Genomic DNA, 19,934 nt, shown 5'->3' with positions numbered 1-19,934 from the left:
AGGAAGACCACCACCCTGCTTCACACCAAGAGCACAGGTGAAACCAATACAAGTAGCACTCGACAGGCCTCAAACCACACATAGCCAGCAGGATTTGAACCTTGTGCGGGGAAGCCCTAACAGATTTCAAGTTCATCACCTTCACCATTCAGCCACGACTAACTGAGGGGCTAAGAGTCATGTGTGACAAAAAAAACCATTTGCAGCACTTACTTTCGCAAAGCCACATCAGCCAAAGCCTCCGTTTTCACCCACGTTCGCTGCTTGCGCCAAGCACGGGCCACGAGGCTCGTCGACAACCCGCTGCAACAAATGCAACCGTCGCAACAAATAAGGCTGCTGCTTACGCCACCCTGATGTGCCATGCCTAGCCCGAATTCGGCACAATGAGCTTCTAGCAGTGGGCTTGCTGAAATAGCTCAGTAGGGAGAGCGTTAGATTGAAGATCTAAAGGGCCCTGGTTCAATCCCGGGTTTCAGCATTGAGGAGTGTGGTTTATGTATGTCAAAGACTGTGGGTTTTTTTTGCCTGGGCAATGTCAGTATGTGCCGGTAATTTGGTGCTGAAAACAATCCTACAGCTATGTTTTGGTTCCATGGTGTAACGGTTAGCACTCTGAACTTTAACTCCAGTAATGTGAGTTCAACTGTCAGTGGAACTTTTGAAGGCTTTGTTTGCAGCATCCGAGCTAACATGCCCAGATTGTTTCAATTGCATGCTCCTTTTGGTCGATCACGAGTTCTACTCACGATCGGGTCATACCAAAGACCATCATAAAAATGGTACCTACTGCCGTCTGGCAAGGCACGTTGCAATACAGATGCGAGTGGGGAGACAAACTTTTGCGGTTCCCAGAGGACTAGCCCCCCACTGTAACCTGAGCTATGTAATAGGCGAGAGGCCGAGGGCTACGGAGATCGGTGCTGCCCTTTGCGCTGCATGGTCTGGGAAGGACTTTGATTTCCAGGTCAGCGGTGCTGCACAGGTGATGTCATTTGCACCAATGCCTTCTTTTGTGTACACACGGACTCTATACTATTATCTGCATTGGTGTGCGTTCTTGATCCGCGTGAGTGTAGCCCCATAGACATAGAGTGTGGATGGATAAAGAAACTCATCAAGTTGTTTTCTGATGGTTTCGGTCCCGTGCGTGCCTGCCACCATACCAGTGTTATAGAAATTACCAGTCATACACACCGCCTAGTGGCCAGTGTTAGTAATTACCAGTCATACACACTGCCAAGTGGCCAGTGTTATAATAGTAATTACCAGTCATGCACGCCACCTTGTGGCCTGTTAGTCTGGAGGATAAAAATGGTATTATAACACACACACACACACACACCCGCACATCTAGGGGTAAAAGCTGCCAACCATTTTTTTTTTTTAGTTAAAATGGTTCCTAAGAGACAGAAATATGGTGGTTGGCATCTTTGGAAATGCCTCTGACTATCCCTTGGCAGCCATTTTGAAACTGACTATTGGACAATCTTTACCTAAATGTATGGACTCCTGGAGCAATCTACACCATAAAAGTTGTGGTTAAACCTAAGTTTTTTGTTCAATAGATGTTCTGGTATCTACCAACAAGGATTTTATCTGGTGGCCCTCTTGGAATTCAATATGGCTACCAGAAATGTAATAAAAATATGTAATTTTACCTTCCAGGAAGATACAAACATGATCTTGGTGTCAAAAATTATATGTCTTTGATGGTTAGAAATAATGTGGTTATATTAAATAACATCCACACTTATCATTAATGAAGCCTTTCCAATATAAAATAATGCTAAATTCCAAATTTTAAAAAATATATATATCAGATTTGGTCCACCATTCACTTCAAGCATACTCATCTCATTATCTGTAGCCGCTTTATCCTTCTACAGGGTCGCAGGCGAGCTGGAGCCTATCCCAGCTGACTACGGGCGAAAGGCGGGGTACACCCTGGACAAGTCGCCAGGTCATCACAGGGCTGACACATAGACACAGACAACCATTCACACTCACATTCACACCTACGCTCAATTTAGAGTCACCAGTTAACCTAACCTGCATGTCTTTGGACTGTGGGGGAAACCGGAGCACCCGGAGGAAACCCACGCGGACACGGGGAGAACATGCAAACTCCACACAGAAAGGCCCTCGCCGGCCACGGGGCTCAAACCCAGGACCTTCTTGCTGTGAGGCAACAGCGCTAACCACTACACCACCGTGCCGCCACTTCAAGCATACTGAAATTAAAAAAAAAAAAACAAACAAACTACAAATAGAATGTTTTAAAATATTTCAAAAGTCATGGAAAAGCAGAAAAATATAATAATTTAACAATTTTAAATAACCAAAATAACAAGTGTAAGCCATAGTTCATAACTGCCTACAGGTTGACCACCGAAGCATTATGGGTATCAAAGAAATTTCACTCCATTACCTGCAATATATATTGTTTTTTATGAGTGTGCAACATATGTTATGTTGTCCAATCAGAGACCTGCTTTTATTCACTTAAAAATATGATACTTCAAACATTTTGGTTTGATTTTTCTTGGAAGAACTGGAAAAAGCAGCCAATAAGGTCACTTGTTCCAGAGGCAGCAATCTAGAAGATCCTAGAAGGTGCAGCAGTGTACCTGAAAACAGAGAAAATCAGTGGCTTTATTCAACACGAAAGTAGTTTTCCTCTGCCAATTAAACACTGATGTGTTTTGTAACATGATGCATATTATTTATAAAATGGGAGACAAGGTGCAGATGTGATATTGTACAAGACAGTACAAGACAGCCTTACAAGACATTGTAAACTAGACAGATTGCCTGCTTGCCAGTTTTTAACACAGCCTGGATGAAGACACCTTGGAGCTGGAACAAAGACAAGAACACGTGAATTTGGTGAAGACATATATTTTATATAAAGTAGTCGGTCTCTATAGGAATGGAGCTAACGGATCCAAAGCTACATTAAGTATGAGTTTTTGCACTCATTTCTAAGTCTCACATTTTTAAAAACTGTACACTGAGACACTACTATTTGTGTTGTGGATCCCTTGTTTTTTAGTCAGTCATGGAACCCTTATTCAGCTCCAAGAAGAGAAAAAGAGGAAGGGATATTGACTTCCAGAAGTGCTTCATATGTCAACGAGACTGTGGAAGGAACAAGAATGACAAAACTTTACGTCAAGCAAGTGAATCAGGAATGATGACTTTAAAGACCAAAGCTGAAGAACGCATAAGATATAAAGATGAGGAACATTTTGAGTTTTTTGAATATTTACAAAAGCACATGAATCTGGACCCCAATAGCATCAAGTGGCATAAAACATGCTATACTCAATTCACAAATGCAACAGAAATAACAAGACTGAAAAAGCAACAAGGTCAAAACCCATGGCGAATGTGAATGGTCTGCCAACTGCATAAACAATTGTGACCCTGAGGATGAGTAGGGTATCTAGCTAAGAACATGCTCTTGGGTCAGTGATAATTAAGTGTTAGCTGTATAAAATGTACATTACTGAAGCTGTTTAAAAGGATATATTAGTGTTATTAATCTTCAGCCCTGTTAATATTGAAGACATTGCTATGATGTTCACAATAAACATTTCATACTTTGCAGAAATAAATGTTCTTGTATGTTCCTTAATTTTTAATTGGTGTCAATACTGTTAATGTCACCAGTAAATTTATTAGCTGTTGAAACGTGTTTAAACAACAAAATTCTTTACAGGTTAATTCCAGGTTAAGCACTCGCAAAGAATGACTGAAAAACTTCTAACTCTGTGGATTGCCAGTGAATAAAATGGCAAGCTCATGGTCGCAAACTGTGACTGTATGGCAGGCCTTGGAGAGAATTTTTCTCACGTGCCATTGCTGTTGTGGGCTATCAAAACTGGAGTGAAACAAAGGGATTCACTGTCAGTTACAGATAAATACTGTCAGTGAAAAACATCTCCTACTCCCAGTTCAGAGATATTTCCTTTCTGATGAAATGCCCAAGTCAAGTTAATAAGCCACAATCAGAAGTTCAAGACAAAGTTCCAGGGAGACAGTAATACTTTTTATTTTCCTCTGTTTGAACGATCGGAACAACCAAAAACAGGGCAAAAATGAACCATATTTCAGACCTATTAGTCAGTCCCCCCAGGATTCCGCGGGCCTTTTTGTGATTGTTGCAGGCTAAAACGTCTGATGTTGCGGGGGGTTTCCAAAAAATTGCAATGAAAGTTGCGGTGTTTTTTAGGTTTTTGTTGCGATTACATTGTGGGAGGAAGTGAAAGTTGCAAGAAATTTTTGCGATTTTCTCTTTTTGTGATTAAAATTGAGTGATATGTTAAATATTAAGTTATTACTGAAAAACTATTGATTAAAAAAACAAAGACACTGAGAAATGGTCCTATAAACAACTTTACCAATATAAAAGATTACCAGGACTACAAAAATGCAGAAAAATAGGCTTTACTTATCCAAATGCACCTGTTGGTTCAAAAGTTAAAGTGCAGAGAACCTCACAGCACAACATGAAGTTCCCTTAAAATATAATATAAATGCCTCAGCTTTCATGTAAGAAAAAAAACAACTATTAATACTAGTACTGTGTGCAGGCAGTCTCTCCTGAAGACTAAATTAAACAATAATTATAAACTAATAAAATAAATGGCTCAGGCTTCATAGAAGAAAAAAACAATTTGAACAGAATCTCACAGTATGATGCTGAAACTACCTAAACAATGGAAAATAAAATACCATTTTGGCAAAAATGTTGGCATCCATTAATTTCTTGTATTAAGTAAAAAATAATGTAAAGTGCACACAGTCCTTCACTGTAAACATAACACACTTTCAGTAACAGAATTTAAGCCTATATAAACACTGACTCGCACATGCTGCTTCTTTTGAACGTATACACGGAAGTAAGGCAGAAGGTAGTTTGTCGATGTCACCTCAAGACGACGCCAACGATTGGTCAAATTTGCGGGAAAGTTGCGGTGATTGGATATAATTGCAACACCGCCCTGAATTTGCGGGGATTGGTTGAATTTGTGTTGATGTTGCAAATGGCAACATCGTGAAATCCTGGAGGGTCTGATTAAGCATTGCTCACAAGAAAGACAGGGTCTGGTTGTCCCCCAGAAGAAATTATCACCTGCCACCACACAGAAGGGGTCTATTGCTTTCCCAAGTACTCATGAGCATCTGAGTTATTTCTGAATTCATTATAGGCTTCATTTGAGGTCTTTTTTTGGTTGATGTTATCAACTGTGCAAAGTGTTTTGCAGAAATTGCACATGAAAGACACCTTCAGGTCCTCAGTCATCTCACTGATCTTCAAACTGTCCATATGTGACCCTTCACCGAATCCAGGGACACATGTAGGCCGAAACGAATCCGAGATAATCGCAAAAGAAGCATTTTTTTTCGAAATTTGTGATTTTTGTTTTTTTCCATCATGTGCAAGTTGAGATCTTGAAGAATGCAATCAGTATTTCAGATAATAGATTGTTTTGTTGGAAAAGCATACATTTTTTGTTGCAAATTGTCTCGTTTTTGTCAGGACTGTAGCCTGCTGGGGGGTGTGGGTAAATTACCATATGGGCCAATCACATGATGATTTAAGTCTTTTTTTTTTTTTTTTTGCGAATCAGCTGTATGATCCGAGCTGAGCGCATGGCTACTTAACTGCATACAGGCGTGTGATTTCACTATGGAATGAGTTACTAAACAGAGCGCAGAGGAGCTGAAACACCACGAAGTAAACAGACACACGGTATTTACATCGGAGATCACCATTTCTAGCAAAAAAAACGCAACCTCATTTTCCAGATTGAATGGAATACTTGAATGATCGGATGATACACGGACCGTTCTAGGATTACATTCCATCGGAGGCATTGGTGTGTGCAAGGCGCCGTTTCTCTTTCTGATGGGGTGAGTTTATTAATCTAAGGCTGTGTGGTTATTTTTGCATGTAACGGAGAGTGTTGTGGTTTGGTTAAGCCTAGGTCACAACCAGATGTACGATTTTTTGGCCGTGTGATTTTTGGCGTTTCCCAAATCGCTGCGGGGGTTTTTTTGTTCACGGAGAAAGACGCGTGTTGGCCGTAATTTTGTCTTGCAACCTGAAAAAAACGTAAACACCTGTAGAGTTTGTTTGACATGACAACGAACCTCTGCGGCCAGTCTGCGGCTCGAAAATCAGCACATCTCACACGCGCGCTCTCGTGCGTTTCATGCGTGCTCTCCGTGTGTTTCTTGCATTTTTTGTGCGTAGACCGGCTGTAGGAGCGCGTACTGTACGGCCGGTTGTGACCGAGGCTTTACATGAAACTAGTGTTGTGTTAGTTGTGTCATCATCGTGCTATCTTTCTTTCTTACGGTGTGAGTAATTTTTCAACCACAAAACGTTAAAGTATACTTTAGGATTTATTTTTGTACTTCATAATTGTGTTGGGCATACTTTGCATGGAAGGAAAATTGACGTGGTGATCTTTGTTTACATGAAAGTAGCATCGTGCTAGCTCGTAGGGGGTAGGGCTTTCCTTAATGTCATGCAAATGAGCAGCATTATGTGCCCGCCCTGCACCCAGAGTAGCTGAGATGGAAAACTTTGAGGGCGATTTTCTCCCTTTCCTGTTTTAAGAAGTATACACTTTCAAAAGGCCACACATTCTTCAAATATTGTCAGATCTCCACATGGAAGGCATCATTGGAAAGCTTAGAAACTGTACTTTCTGAATCTGTCAATAACTCAAAATGCCCCCGGGCCGACATGTGTCCCTGGATTCTGTGATCTGCCACATATCATTCTCCAGAGCAGAAAGTGGTCTTCAGGTGATGAGAAATCATGAGCAGCACTTGTTCACCTTCTGTCAGTGTTCTCAATATCCCCTCTTTTGCCAGGATCACCTTTCTACATTCAAAATGTCCCTTACAGGCCCCAGTGAGGATTGAACTCACAACCTCTGGTTTACAAGACCAGCGCTCTTACCACTGAGCTATGGAGCCCTGACTTTCACACCAGCTGGTTTATAAGGTCAGTGCTCTCACCATTGAGCTAATTTTCAGAAGACTAGCTCCTTGACGGAAACAAAGGGTTTAGGACATGACAGCTTGCTTGACCAAGCAGTTGAGACAGTCTGTGCATGTTAGTTCAGAACCCTCAAACAAAGGCTTCAGTGGTTCCACTGAGAATTGAACTCAGACCACTGGAGTCAAAGTCCAGAGTGCTAGCCATTACACTATGGAACCAAAACACAGCTAGAGCATTGTTTCACCATGAAATCACTGCCATATACTGCCACCGCCCTGGCAAAAAAAATAAACATGCCCTTGGTCAGAGGCTTAGACAAACACAAACTACACTCCTCAATGCTGAAAGAAAGCAAAAGTAACATGAACCTGCTTTCCTCCACACATCTCATGCAACCATCCCAAACTTGGAGCAGGATCCTGCAGACATGAAACAGCCAAACCTTTGAAGGATATAATGAAATTCCAGCAACACATGACGATTTAAGGTAAAACCTTAAATCAGTCTGTAGGAAAAAAAAAATTAAAGGGCCCCTGGACTGCTGGCTACATGGTTAATCATTCATTGTTGTTTGTATTAATTTCTAGTTTTGTAGTTTTTCAATGTCAACAGGCAATTTATATTGTAACCACATGAAAATCCAGGTCAAAGGTCGCATGTCATTCCGCAAAATAAAACTTTATATTTTCCATCTAAAAATATAAAATATCTACTGATGTTGTAATATGTGGTAGATATTTACAACCAACTGAAAAGTAAATAAATAAATAAAATTTAATCTGAATGGAATAGAAAAATATGATTTTTTCAAGCCTGTAATTTTGTATATGCTAGGAATTTAATTCTGATCTAATTCTACTGTATTTATTGCAGTAGGATTCCAAATATTCTCTAAGCATTCCATTCCAAACAATTTTTCAAGCGCTTATTTTTGCAAAGGCATGCCAGCTGAAGCCTCTCAGGCTCCGATCTGAAAATATTGGGACCTGAGAGAAGTGGTGCATGTATTGTTGCTTGTGAGTTCTCACTGCTGCTGAGGAAGGTGCAGTTTCTTCAAAACATCTTGCACTCAAATCTCTCTCTTTGAGCCTTTGATACCATCAACAACACCGGATGAACAGGCAGACAGCCGGACGGATGGACAGAACCCGTTTCTATATCCCCCGCTAAACTTCGTTTGTTGCATCCCATTAATACACTTTACAATAGATTATTAGATTCTAATAGAATAGATGAGCCAAAATAATTGGGGATCTTTTTAATGGGCCTTGATTCGTTACAAGTATGAATAGACGGGCCTCAAAGCAGAAAAGGCTGAGAACCCCTGGCATACATCACATCAGGGGAGTGAAACTCAAGCACTGGAGAGCTTCAACCCTACAGGGATTTTTACAAACACACATTTCACCTGCAATTCCTAATTCCAAACAGGATTTGAGTTTAGGGTTTGTAAAATGGCACAATAGATTGTTTAACCAAAAACAAAAGTGTTTTTACGGGCAACTTTTGACAGTCAGTGCATATTTCAAAACATTGTTTAAGATCCTCTAGGGCAAGACTTGAGTGTCTCATGACGAAAACAAGTAGCAGAAATATTGTGAATATTTTCTCTTTGCATGTGCAAAAGTTCTGAAGATTCCTGACACAAGAAGGACGCTGTATAAAATACCGAAGCGTATTGATGCCACACCAGAAAAAAAAAAAAATCAGTATCACATTATACTGTGAAAAATTTTTTGTTATAACAATATATTTTTCATGCTATAACAATATATTTTCACGTTACTGCATGAAACAATTTACGTTATGATGTGATAATTTATATTGTTAAAACGTGTAACTTTTCACATTATAATACGATAACTTTAAACTCATTTCTGAACCAAGGGTTTGATTGAGGTGTGTGGAGAATAAACTGGGTAATATGGCTCATTAACATGATTTAATCAAGTTCTATTTCATGCGTGGGTTGAACTGTGGTAAAGTTAGAAATATATTCACAGATTCAAACTTCCCGGACCAATAACTATGAAAGATGTAACCAGGAAACTGTTTCATAACTATACAGTAATGCTATAAAGTGAAAGCGCTGGTTCCCTGCTGTCCACCAGGCACCCAGCAGAGTCACACCATAATAATGTCATGGTGTTGTTTCTGGCGCATGGTATGCAGTGTCAAATAAAGGAATAAATACATATTCATAACTGTGATGTGTCTCTCTTTTTTGGTGTCAATGTGACAAGAAAATGCAGCAATTTATTGACATGAAATCCACTGCACTGCACAATTTGATGGTTCATATGCGATAACATTATTATTCTAGTCAGGCTGATTTTGTGTGCTTGTAAATATTTTGCTCATACACTCATCAGGAGCGCCACTTTTAGGCAGTGCCTAAATATCTATATTACTCTATTTGGGAACACGATGATTTCTGCTTGCACCTGTGCAATCACAGTTTCATTTTTGTGTGACATAAATATGCTATATTAACCTTACTGAAGGGCGGCACGGTGGTGTAGTGGTTAGCGCTGTCGCCTCACAGCAAGAAGGTCCTGGGTTCGAGGTCCGGCGAGGGCCTTTCTGTGTGGGGTTTGCATGTTGTCCGCGTGTCCGCGTGGGTTTCCTCCGGGTGCTCCGGTTTCCCTCACAGTCCAAAGACATGCAGGTTAGGTTAACTGGTGACTCTAAATTGAGCGTAGGTGTGAGTGTGAATGGTTGTCTGTGTCTATGTGTCAGCCCTGTGATGACCTGGCGACTTGTCCAGGGTGAACCCCGCCTTTCACCCGTAGTCAGCTGGGATAGGATCCAGCTCGCCTGCGACCCTGTAGAACAGGATAAAGCGGCTACAGATGATGAGATAAATCTTTTCGGTGTTGCACTTTGTACACAGTCCCTGAGCACTCATCTCACAGCCAGCTAATTTACTGCAAACAGCAAACATTCTAGCAAACCTGCAGAAAAAAATAGAATTAGGGATCAATTGTTTACTGTAAGTTTTCCACAAAGTTAGCCACAAGTGCGCCAGAGGTTTGCCACAAAATTAATTTGCATGTGAAAATACGACCTTGGCACAGATTTGCGGCAACATTGCCAAAGGTGAACCTCAACTGTCTACCAGAAACCTGATTTTTTTTAAAATCCTGATGTAATTATTGAATAATAATTGATTTTAAAATTAAATTATTTGCACTACATAGTTGTGACTATTATCTGTTTCTGCTTCCAGTTTGCATTTGCTTACAATGTGCTAAAATCAGGTTCCATATGTGAGGCTGAATGTAAAGCCAGGATTATTCAGTAAGAATCATCAATCAGTCAATAACATTGGTGACACTGTCATGTGATGCTATGGGGCGGAGCTTCAGGAACCTTTATGATCTGAATATATCAGAGCACAGAAAGAATATTGTCATTCAGCTGAGACCATTCGTCATGTTCACTGTTATATTCATGTGTCTGTGGCTCTCACTCGGTGAGTTAACGTTTTTCTGTGACTTCAGAAATATTAAGTGTTGAATTAGTGATTAATTAGTCTGTGTGGTGTTAAAAACAGCAGAATGTGGGTCTGACTTGTGTAGTTCTGGCTTGATTATGTAAAGGTTAAAAACATTATATTCTGCTTTCTATGACCGGCGACTCCATGGCAGATTCAATAGAGTCACTTTTCACCCATGAAGTTGTTCATGAAGGTGGTGATGTCACTCTGTCCTGCAAATACGAAACAAGCTATACAGGAGCCACCCTGCACTGGTACAGACAAAATCCAAAATCTAAACCCGAGTTCCTTCTTTATGTTCTTCAAAGTGGAGGTCGAAGTCCCAACATTCCCCCAAAAATGTCTGCTGAAGTTGAAGGAAATAACCGAGTGGATCTGCTCATCTCCTCTGCTGCTGTATCCGACTCTGCACTATACTACTGCGCTCTGCGGCCCACAGTGACAGGAAATCCAACTGCACTGTACAAAAACTTTCACACAGTTTTGTTATACTGTAGGCAGCTCTGCTGATGATTTTGAGAAATGTTTAGCAGGAATCTCTCTTTCTGTCTGAAGATTTATAAAGGGATTATATTGATGCCACATGTTACATTATTAGGAGACAGAATTCATTCTTTGGTAACCATTATACACTGGTCAGGGTCGTGGTGATTATGGAGCCTGTACTGGAATCTCCTGGGCATAATGTGGGAATAAACCGTGAATGGGATGTGAGTCCTTCACAGAGTGCAATGTACAAACCATTTCACACGCTCATTCACACCTCGGGGCATTTTATCCCAGCACATTTCCTACTGTCTTGTTTTCTTGGAGGTGGGAAGAAACTGAAGACCCCATGTGGGGTGAACATGTAAAACTGCACATGTGTCACAGTGCTGCCAGAAAAACAAAGAATCATCAAATTATCACATTTTTATAATTCTTCTGCTTAAAGTGTTTCCTTCTGGTGTGATGTTATGTCATTTGTATCATAAAGAAATCTTTGTGCCCTCATGGTACAATTCCATATTCCTCAATAGCCAGTGCACTAAAGACAAGGCTCGGCTCGATCCTCATCCCAGAATTCCACAATGCCTGTGGACCCATGAGTCTCTCTGTTCTGACTGGAGTAATTACACTGTTGGATTGTCCTGAGGAAGGGCATGTCATTATCTGAGTGTATTAAACCCACATATATAATACTGAAGCTGTATATTGTGGGAATCAGAATATTTTGACTCTTTTCTACATTGTAGAACAATACTGAAGACATCAGAACTATGAAATAACACATGGCACATGATGATGCTTTGCACACTAATGGTATTATCTTAACCAGCTTCATGAGGGAGTCAGTTAACAGGTGTTGTCTCGTCAAAAGTTAATTAGTGGAATTCCTTGCCTTCTTAATGCGTTTGATATCAAACAGTAAATAGTAAATGTTGGGTCAAATTTTATTATATGTAGATTATGATCAGAATATGAATCAGAATCAGTAGGTTAAATCAGGATATATGTAGATATATGTAAGTTTAGTGAAATTCTTAGCTTATTCTGTGTCAAAATTATAGTTGAAACGACCTTAGGTCCGGCTGGACATTGTTTGGGAACATTTTGTTTATAAATGTGTATTTTGAACAGAGAAGTGTCTGAAGGTCTGTTTTAGTGTCAGATCAACCCATACACACTCTGAAATGGTAGAATTAAAGTTCATGATCATGTTCAAATCAAATCAAGTTTATTTGTACAGCGCTTTTAACAATAAACATTGTCGCAAAGCAGCTTTACAGAATTTGAACGACTTAAAACATGAGCTAATTTTATCCCTAATCTATCCCCAATGATGAAGCCTGTGGCGACGGTGGCAAGGAAAAACTCCCTCAGACGACATGAGGAAGAAACCTCGAGAGGAACCAGACTCAAAAGGGAACCCATCCTCATTTGGGCAACAACAGACAGCCTGACTATAACATTAACAGTTTTAACAGGTATAACCCTCAACTGTCCTCATGGGGCCGTCCTTCACAGGAGTGGGGCGATAAAACTCCGACCAGACACAGGGCACCAGGATGGATCAAGCAGGTCCGAGGGGCAGAAGAGGCCAGCATCTCAATCCCAGGACCAACATGTAACTCAGAGGGACAGATTGGGGGGGGGAGAGAGAGAAAGAAAACACATTGTTAGGTATGCCCTAAAAATGACAAGTATTAAATCTGTGTGGTAGGCTCACAGAGACGAGAGTCTTTACATCAGGCATAACACACAACAATGGCATGTTAATATGGTAAAATATATCATGACCTGCTCTGGCTGGATGCTTGATTGGGTGATGGGAGCACAATCATGTTAATTCATTCAGTTGAACCTTAGGTCATAGCTTCATAAAAAGCTATGAAATATACTGAAATATATTGAAATATACTATGGTAGTGATTAGTGTTAGTTTTATAGATCCCGTAATTAATGAATGCATTCCGTGATTAATGTTAGTTTTATAGTTCTAGATTAGTTTCATAATGACATTATAATTATAATTAAGATCTTATGATTCTAAGGATTTTTAGTTTAAAAGCATTAACCTAATTTAGTTATGAGTTTAATCCTGTTAGTTGTTTAATTGTTCTCTCTCTTTCAGACATATTCTCATTGTTCTTGTGGTTAAGTTGTTCTTATTTATGTTTATTATCTTATAACATTCCTTGTTTTAGCATTATTAAAGACATACTGTTATTTGTTATTTTACTTATGTTGATGGAATCAAGATGTAATTTACTGACTGAACACACATTCATGTGTTAAGAATTATTCATGTTAATTATTAAGATCCTTTCTGTGCAAACTAGTGTCTTTTGACCTTCTCCATAGACGAGACATTATCTATGTTTAACATTCCATACTATTCCATGAAAATCAGACATAATATTGATTATAAGCCAAAACTCTGATATCTATCTGTACCTTACTGTCAGCAAAAATATGTTTTTATATTATGATTGATTCAAGATCATTACACACTTCCACATAGACGCACACCCATTACACACACACACACACACACACACACATGAAGACAAAACATAAACACAGAAACACTATAAGACGTTTCCAAAAATGTTTTCATTGGGACGAAGTGACTGAGCGAATAGACTGGCATGTGAACAACTCACACGTGTTCCCTTGTCTGTTTTCGAGCTGTTGATTCGTCCTCGGGCCCGAGGGAAAGGCGTCAGCACGAAGGAATCCAGGGTCTCTTTTCTGGGTGAACCCCAACAGTAAATAATAAAAATACAGTAAGTAGCTCTCTTCGACACTGGTAGTAATCCATATTATGTCAGGAACCGCTCACCTAAGTAAAGAGAAACGACAGTCCATCATGACTTTATGACATGAAGTGTCTTTTCATGAATAAAAAAAAAACCCCTTTGAATTAGGTGTGTCCAAAAATGTGAATTGTACTGTTAGGCTGCTGTCAGAACACGCTATCATTCAATCCCATTCCGAGAATCAGGGCACTACATTTCAAACACATCATGACATTCAGGGGCGTATCACCCGCGGGGGATGCGTGCGTTTCATCCCCCCCCCACACACACTTTTGGTGAAACACAATTTCATCCCCCGCACTTTTGTCAGATTAAAATGACATCATTATGAAAATTATACAGCTACTATAAAATGTGTAACAAGGAAGTAAACTATTGCCATAACGTTAGACAAAAAACAGCCACGCAACGGACACAAAAACAGTTTTTCTCACCCGACCAATCAGCGGTTGCGTGAATATAATAGCCAGTTTGCGTAGCGTGCTGAAAGCGCTCAATAATACAGTATCTGTCTGCAGAGCTGCAGAGCCAACACCAGTTTTACCGCTCCTGATTCACCGTTCCAGGTTTGACGTCGCATGTGGTGCTTACTGTGCCTGGCTCTGCGGCTCTGCACACAGACCCTTCTCAAAGTGCTTGCGATGCCGTTGTTCAAACAGTTGTCCCAGGTGCCATGCCCTAAAAGATTGTGTTAATTTCCATAGGACTATTAATGCTGTCCTCTTTTGTCGTGCAATATTGACAAGGATGCAGAAAAGGAAAAGGCAGGGGACGATTGACTCCTTTTTCAAGAAGACCCAAGTAAGTTGACTATATTACCCCTGCACCTACAGGCTTGCAAATGTGCCACTACTTTGAGTAGCCTACTGCTCAATCACTCAACCACTGCACTCATTTCAAGATCAAGGATCCGTGGTGCACCAGTTTTATTTTCAGCAGAAGCTGAAAGGGGTTTCAGTAGCCTCCGAAGGCTGAAAACGTGGCTGTGAAGTAGCATGACACAAACACGTCTTAATAGTGTAGCTGTGTGTCATGTTCAGAAGAACAAACTTGACCTGTTGGACAGACAAACGATTGCTCAACAATTTGTTTCTTATAAGGAGCAAAGAAAAAACACATTTGGTTGTTTCAAACACAAATAGTGTGTCAGGGTAAAGTAAGGTTGTCAGGATTTGTTGACAGTGATGTTAAATAGTAGTAGTTACTAGTTGTAAAGTCAGTTGAGGCAAGTTTTTTATTACGAGTGTGTGTGTTTGTACCAAGTCTAGTTTTTATGCATTATAACTGCTTATCACTTTTTAGAAGAGTTTTTCAATTGAGATTTAAAGGCATTTCAAATCGAATGAATGTTCAATAATTGTTGTACAGTAATGTTATTTGGCCATTAAGTGTTTGTTGTATGTGTAGTCTATTGCATCATTTTCAAATTTTATGCATTAAACCTGATGTAATGTATGATGCAAACAAGTTTTGTACACAAGTTTGAATAATTAAAGACATTAAAAGCAGGAACTGCCCCGTCTTATTTGAATGCTATACTAAAGAGGTCCTTCCAGGATGCTGTGCTTCTCCAACATGAACTGATTAGCCATGCCTCCTGCTCACACAAAGCGATCCCAGTCCAAACTGTTATGCATGATGGTGTATGATCTATACACTGTGTATGACTTCTTGGGCTATGTGAAGTTTTTGGTTTTGTTTATATCAGTGTATACCAGTGTAGGCAGCAATACTGACATCTCTGTTATAGAACAGTATCCTGTTACCTAGAATTATCACTCAATACTTTTTGCCTTCACTTACTGAATAATTACATAGCCCTGGCAGTAACAACACCAAAACCCAACATGATAGATCTCTGCATGAAATGCAGAACTTGGCTGGAGTCAACTGGATTTATAGGCTTTGTGCTGTCCTCCCTTTCATTTGCATCCATGGACCATGGGCATGAAAAAGTTCCATATCGGTCATTGACAGTACATCACAGTGTACACGCCGGGCGTGTATATAGCCATAAACCGATTTCTAATGATATGGCTTCCCCATTCCAGAACACCCCCACTTTTGGAAAGCTTGATACGCCCCTGATGACATTACTTATACCCACAAGAATCGTATATAAAAAGTTCTCCACTTGAAATCCTGCAGTTAATCAAAGAAATTATATTAAGAAGCAAACTTTCTTCAAGCGCGTAAGGTTCCCGATTCAGTCGTTATGAGGCTACCAGTAACGGCTCGGCCAATCAGAGCAAGCCTAATGGGTAAGTAGGTCAATCATTGCGCAGCGCGTTCACTGTCAGAACGCGCTATCGTTCAGTCCCGTTCCGAGAATCGGGGCGCTACATTTCAAACACATCATGACATTAAAAACCTGCTATAGAGAATATACTCGCTTTCTCAGTAAAAAAGAAAAGGCTGATGGAAAAGAAGGGTATGTAAATGATGTCTATGTAAATCAATTAAGTTATCTGTTAGGGCTACTGAAAGATTCCAATCCAATATTCAAAAGATAGAAATGATGAGATTATTAAGATAATACAGGTAGGCACATATACCAGTATTTCTATTTCTAAAAAGAATATTGTTACTCAGGATGTGCCTGGTGCCTTTCTTTCTGACCAAAACCCATTCCCCCTCCCAAAGAAATAATTCACACTCCTTCACTTGGACTTACAAATTCATGCAGTTGACTTGAGTAGTTCAGTGTGTGGTCAATAATTTCATACATAGAAAAATTTATGAAGAACTGCATTTTGATTTTAAAGTGTTTCTGTAAGAAATCTTATAGTCTAGACCAGGGGTGGCCAACCAGTTGGAGACCAAGAGCCACATTTTTTACTGTATTACCGCAAAGAGCCACATCATACACATGGGCACACGAACATCACCCATCCCTTCCTCTCTCACACACACACACACACACACACCTCTGCTCAGCCAGATTAATAGTAAATGTCATGGCATTACCAAAAAAAAGCCACACCATACACATGACCGCACATGAACATCGCCCCCCCCTCCCTCACAGACACACACGCTCACGCACCTCTGCTCAGCCAGATTAATAGTAAATGTCACACGCCAACATGAGAGAAATTTACTCCTTCAGTCAGTACTAATACCACAGGCCAGTCATTTACAGCAATCAATATTGTGTGCACTTACTATGCATGTTGCTTAGTGGGACTTCTGACATTCCTTGCCTTGAACAATCCTCTTCAAATCTGGCTTGTATTCCGTCGTTGCCACTCGAAGCAGTTCTTTCACACGGGTGTCAGTCAGAACAGAACGATGCTTTGACTTCATGTGTTTCATGGTAGAGAACACAGACTCGCAGACGTATGTTGACCCAAACATTGACAGTATCTTAAGCGCAGCCCGTTTCACATTCGGGTATTTTTCCAATGGCACACTTTTCCAAAACTCAATGGTGCCTTCCCTCAAAACAGGTTTCAGTTGGTCTTCCTCACGAAGATCGATCATCTCCAACTCAGCCGCAGCCTCATCTGTGACAAGCGGGGCTTTCAAACAGTCCGTCTCCGCATTGAATGGGTCGACGAGGAACGTAACCTGTGGCCTTTTCAGTTGTATATCACGGAACCGGGTTACAAAGCTTTCGTGCAGGTTTTCAATTAGTGTTGCATATCTGGCTCCTTGCTTATTCAGGGAGGCGGGAAGCTTTGAAATGAACTAATGACAACTGATATATAAGGCAGAATGGCTTGCCATTACATTCAACAAAAAAGTATAAACTCTCCCACTCTGTTAAAAATGTCCTATGTTCGTCTTCATATTTTCGTTTTGCTGTGCATTTTTTCATTGCCATTTTGAGAGGCTACTTGACACAAGATACACCTTGCCCAAAAACTTAGTGATTATCTCACGCACATGCGCATTTGACATGACCTGAAAATACCGTAATATACCCAAGCAAAGCGAAGATGCATTTGACGAAAATACCATATTGAACTCAAGCAAAGCGCACACGCACATAAAAAACCCCCACAAACTTCGATATGAACGTAAGAGCCACATGACACCGGGCAAAGAGCCGCATGCGGCTCGCGAGCCGCGGATTGGCCACCCAAGGTCTGGACCATCAGTCCTACTGAAATGTGGAATGAGATTTAATTTTGGTTCACAAGTTATAACTACAATTAACCTTTATTCAATGAATACTTAATTTCAAATGCTAGTTATCTTTCTGAATTAACGGATTGACATTGGTTTCAAGAGATATTCAAAAAATTTGTCCTGGACAAAATGAGTTGCACAGAGAGTGAAGTTTATCCTGCTCAATCTTGATGAAGTGCCGTATTACACTTTGTGTATCTTTTATTTGGTTAAAGATAATTGACTCGTATTCACAGGATGTATACATGGTGGGATTGGTAATGGCCACAGAAAAAATCAATGCTGTGCGTTTTATATTAAAAAAGATATGCACCATCAAAAAGAGATATAGACCCCAAATTGTCAGGGTTTTTTTCGCTAGATGGACAACTTGGGGGATCATTTTCTCAAATACTGCAGGTTTTTTTCTGTGAGAACTTTTTAAATATGATTCTTCATTCACTTGAGTCTCAGAAAAACCAAAAGTTCGGTAGTGCCCGAATTCTTGGAACGAAACTCCATTTCTAGGCTCATTTTCAGCTTTTGACAGCGGCCTATGTATTTTTTCGAAAGTTCATAACTATTTTGTCTTTCTCGAATGTATACACTGTATGTGTAGTAAACATTTATGAATGTATAAAGGTTTTTCTCCTTGGTGAACACTAGATGGAGCAGTCAGTTATCTTATTGTGGGCAAAGTACTGAGAACCACACAACCCTGCTCACATCCTCCAGAGATGTTCAGTTCTTTGATGAAGAACACGACTTTTCACAATAAAACCTCTGTGACAGAGTACACCTGGTCTTCTTTCATACATACTGCATGTATATTATCCGAACCCCTGCTCTGGCTACTCTTAGTAGCTCAGTTAAGTTCAGAGACACCATTCTGATAAAACACCATAACTGTCCACGGATGACTAAACTGTGAAATAAACCTTAACTATTCTCTTCCACTTAGCAGCTCTAACATTAAGCTGCCTGCTGCTGCACATATGACACATGGAGAAAGTAAGACACAAAACAAATTAGCATTCAAAGTGAATATCAGTTCATTTAATACAAAAACCTCTCTAACACACACACACACACACACACACACACACTTCCAAAGCCTAATGGCTTGCTGGCATCTTTGAAAGATCAGCAGCAAAACACATCAGAAAATGTTTGTTATGCAAAAACAAATAAAAATGAAGCTTTGTGTCTCTCATCTCATTATCTCTAGCCGCTTTATCCTTCTACAGGGTCGCAGGCAAGCTGGAGCCTATCCCAGCTGACTACGGGCGAAAGGCGGGGTACACCCTGGACAAGTCGCCAGGTCATCACAGGGCTGACACATAGACAGCTTTGTGTCTCTTTTCTTCTAATATATTCTCTGTTGGGGCCGAGGCCCCTAATGTAGAGGCACCACTAAAACACATAATTAAAATATAAAATTCTGTAATTATTAGAGTATATTTTTCTCTCCCTCCATCCATCCATTTTCTATCCTGCATTTCCTTTGTGGGTCGTCGGTGAGCTGGAGCCAATCCTAGCTGACTATGATGGAGAAGCCGGGTACACCCTGGACAAGTCACCAGTCTATCGCAGGTTTAACACAGAGAGACAGACAGCCATTCACACTCACATTCATACATACGAGCAATATCTCTATAGAGAAGCCAGTTGACCTCATCCTTTGGACTGTGGGAGGAAACTGGAGCATGCAGAGGAAACCCACACAGGCACAAGGAGAACATGCAAACTCCACACAGAAAGACCCCCGATTGACTGGTATGTTCAGACCAGGAACCTGCTTGCTGTGAGGCGACAGTGACACCGCACCTCTGTGCCACCCGAGTGTAGTTTATACATTAAAATGACTATAATTATGTAAAAACATTAATTCCCTCCTTTCAGCATGTGTTTGCTTAAATGTGCTCAGGACAGGTTCCCCATGTGAGGCTGGATGTAGATAATATCACTATAGCCTTCTTTCATCTCAGAAATATTG

General features: G+C 40.3%; 3 non-coding genes across 3 annotated transcripts; 1 reads left to right on the top strand and 2 right to left on the bottom strand.

Annotated features, from left to right (window-relative positions):
• The first annotated feature begins 408 nt into the window (after positions 1–408).
• Positions 409–481, top strand: trnaf-gaa (transfer RNA phenylalanine (anticodon GAA)). The gene has a single exon. It is a non-coding gene; the product is annotated as a tRNA-Phe (tRNA).
• A 6,445-nt stretch (positions 482–6,926) lies between these two features.
• On the bottom strand, positions 6,927–6,999 carry trnat-ugu (transfer RNA threonine (anticodon UGU)). The gene has a single exon. It is a non-coding gene; the product is annotated as a tRNA-Thr (tRNA).
• Positions 7,000–7,170: 171 nt separating this feature from the next.
• On the bottom strand, positions 7,171–7,242 carry trnaq-uug (transfer RNA glutamine (anticodon UUG)). Its single transcript has one exon. It is a non-coding gene; the product is annotated as a tRNA-Gln (tRNA).
• Between the last annotated feature and the right edge of the window lie 12,692 nt (positions 7,243–19,934).

Source organism: Neoarius graeffei, chromosome 9, assembly GCF_027579695.1.
Source record: "Neoarius graeffei isolate fNeoGra1 chromosome 9, fNeoGra1.pri, whole genome shotgun sequence".
Taxonomy (NCBI): domain Eukaryota; kingdom Metazoa; phylum Chordata; class Actinopteri; order Siluriformes; family Ariidae; genus Neoarius; species Neoarius graeffei.
The sequence above is the reverse complement of the archived record's forward strand: the minus strand, read 5'-3'. Positions and strand labels throughout refer to the sequence as shown.